The 2902-nt window shown below is 56.0% G+C and overlaps 1 protein-coding gene across 1 annotated transcript in view; it reads right to left on the bottom strand.

Moving 5' to 3' along the window:
- LOC103581965 (solute carrier family 45 member 4-like) overlaps positions 1-1789 on the bottom strand; it is an 8548-nt gene extending 6759 nt beyond the window's left edge. The window contains exon 1 of the mRNA XM_008563662.1: positions 1669-1789. The gene's annotated coding sequence lies outside the window, so the exon portion shown is untranslated. The remainder of the gene's footprint in view (positions 1-1668) is intronic.
- Between the last annotated feature and the right edge of the window lie 1113 nt (positions 1790-2902).

The following is a 2902-nucleotide window of genomic DNA, read 5'->3' as shown; positions in this document are numbered from 1 at the left end:
ACGTTCACTGTTCACTGGACCTCCAAGAACAGAAAAGGAAGAATGATCCTTCCCGCCCCAATCATCAGGAAGCAGGGCCACTGAGCTGGAGCTCCGCGTCAGCGTGCTGAGGACACGTTCACTGTTCACTGGACCTCCAAGAACAGAAAAGGAAGAATGATCCTTCCCGCCCCAACCATCAGGAAGCAGGGCCACTGAGCTGGAGCTCCGCGTCAGCGTGCTGAGGGCATCTGTCTACGCCTGGGCAGAGAAGTTACCTTCTAGCTTTTCTCACAAAGAATTAGCCTAAGAAGGCCACACCAAGCACGGTAACTGCACCCAAGGCATCCCTGTAGACCACGGCTGACTGTGTGAGGGCCAGAGGATTCTGGATCAGAAAGGTAATGACACCTCAAACACCAGAGTTTCTTAGCTAATTCTCTGGGAGGCCTGGGCTCCAGGGGACGTGGCCTCACCCCACCACAAGTCCTCCTGGGGGGCTATAAGTAGTGCTCACACGCCAAGTCCCACCTGCTGTAGGGGAGTCTGCTCGACCCAAGATCAAACGACTAATCCCGGGTCTTAACTGACTACCAGGGAGACCAGCGGTGTCTTCTTGCACCAAGATTAGAGGGGGCAGCAGCAGGCCTGAAATCTGGGACCCAGGACCGATCCCAAAGTGCTGTGAAGCCTGAACACCGATACCCTGTTCCACAGGAGGTGCAGAAAAAGGGCATGAGACAGAGCCAGGACGAGGGGCTGGAGTTCCCAGGTTGGCTGTGTCTGAGCCACATTTGGGCAGGACCATCCCCAAGGACTCAGCCTTGAGAAAGTCAAAGAGTTTTCTCTGTGCCTCAGTATCCCTCTTGGTAAAAGTGAGGAAGGGAGGGCTGCTCCTCAGGGAGACAGCCAGTGACACGGCCCAGCAGGCACCAGAGAAACGGCACCCTGACCTCTGGGTCAGGAGACATCAACTGGTGGTGGGGGGCTGCCCTACACATGCAGGGTAGCTCAGGGAGGTGAGGCCCCATCCCCACAGGGCCTCTGGGAGGCTGAGTGCGCCTCGTGTCCCGGGCCTCTGTCCCCCAGTGCTGTAGCACCACGGCCTTCCACTTGACCCGATGCAAGCTCCTGTGCTTCCGAACACAGGCTGAGCTCCCCCGTCTCACGAAGCTGTTGCCAGAAAGCAAGGTTTTGTTTTGAACGGTTTTGATGGGTCTCCTCAAGACAAAAACTTTTTTCTACATATAGCTGCTTTAATTAAAAACAAAACAACAAAAAAAGGCAAAACAAAACATGGGCACATGAAACGAAAACAAATCTCAAACCAGGTTCTGGACATTTTCAACACCAAATCTAAGAGAAGGAGAACAAAAAAAGAAAAGATAATTTCTGAAATAATGCTGGAAACAGGACGTGGTGTCAGATATGCATTAAAAACAAATGATCACAACAGGAAGCATTTCCCTGTGAACAGGTTCCTCCAGCTTTCCCACGTGGGGAAGCCCCAGCACTGCCAAGCGACCTGTGCTGTGGTCACCGCCAGGGCGGCCCAAGGTGGCCCCAGCCGGTCCCCAGCGGGCCAGCTGGGCGATTTCACAGCGCACACGTCACTGAGTGAGAAGTTGCCCCCGGTCAGGACCTGCTGCACATGTGTTAGAACTCACAGGCTGCTAAAGAAACACTCACCTATGGCAGAGCCGTTGAGGAAAAGCGCAATGCCAAAGAGGACGCCAATGCAGAGTGCAAGGATGAACGGCCGGCGGCGGCCCCAGCTCAGGGTGCACCGGTCACTCGCAGACCCGATGAGAGGCGTGAAGATGAGGCCGAGGATGGGGCTCAGGAACCAGGTGAGGCTGTAGTACTGCTCCGGAAGGCCTGCCAGAGACACACGCGCCATTACACGTGCAGGCACGCGTGCACATGTCACATGGCTAGGCTCTGCTGCAGTCTGCTCAAGGAGCATCAGGACAGACAGATGCCTTTGTGTACACACACATGTGCAGCACACCCTCCCCAGAGAATACTCCTGGATAGACTTTCTTTTCCCTGCAAGGCTAGGTGATCTGAAATCAGCCAAATCCTATCTGGTATGCACTGGGTGGCCAGAGAAAAGCACAAGGGCCTTGGAATGGGCAAGTGGGCCCCACCTGCAGGGGCACCAGCCTAGGGAGCAGCACATGCTGGACTCAGCCAATGTGGCTGGACTGTGTGGCAGGCCTGCACGCAGGTGCTTGGGGGTGGCTATGGCACCAGGCCGAGGCCCTCTCCACACTGCTGGTGCTGACCAAGGTCTAAGGGGCTGCTGAAGGCTCCCTCAAGGGCACCAAGCATGAACCCACCATCCCTGGACACCCAACAGTCCATAAGAGCAGGTGCGGGCTTTACCTCAGAGAGGTGGTAGGGGTCCATGACTTGGGGACCTCATTGGCTGAAAATGTATCACAGAGGGTCCCACCGAGGGTCTCTGCACCCAGCAGTGGGTGTTCTGAGCAGGTACCCAGCAGGGCAGGGGAAGGAAGCATGAGTGTGTGTCCAGCTGGAGCCAAGGCGGTGCTGCTCTCATGCTTAACCGTCCCAACTGCCCAGGGAGGCAGGGGTTATTGTGCCCATTCCAGATGGGGACCTGAAGCTCAGAGAGGCTGGTGACCTGCCCCAGGTCATGCGGCTAGAAAGGGGGATTTAAACCCAGGATTTAAACTCAGGGGTGCCTGGTGCCAAGTCTATGTCCCCACACTCCACATGCTGCCTACCTATCACACAGTCCCCAGTGCCCACCGCCAAACGCTGCAGTGCTGCATGGCAACCAGAACGAACCAGCCGCAGGTATGTGCGACATTCTGGATGAATCTCACACACGACGCTGAACAAATTAGACGAACACAGACAAGCACGTGCCGTAGGATTCCTGTCATGTGCCGCC

Source organism: Galeopterus variegatus, unplaced genomic scaffold (genome assembly GCF_000696425.1).
Source record: "Galeopterus variegatus unplaced genomic scaffold, G_variegatus-3.0.2 Scaffold14430, whole genome shotgun sequence".
NCBI lineage: Eukaryota > Metazoa > Chordata > Mammalia > Dermoptera > Cynocephalidae > Galeopterus > Galeopterus variegatus.
This window is presented reverse-complemented; position numbering and strand designations above follow the sequence as displayed.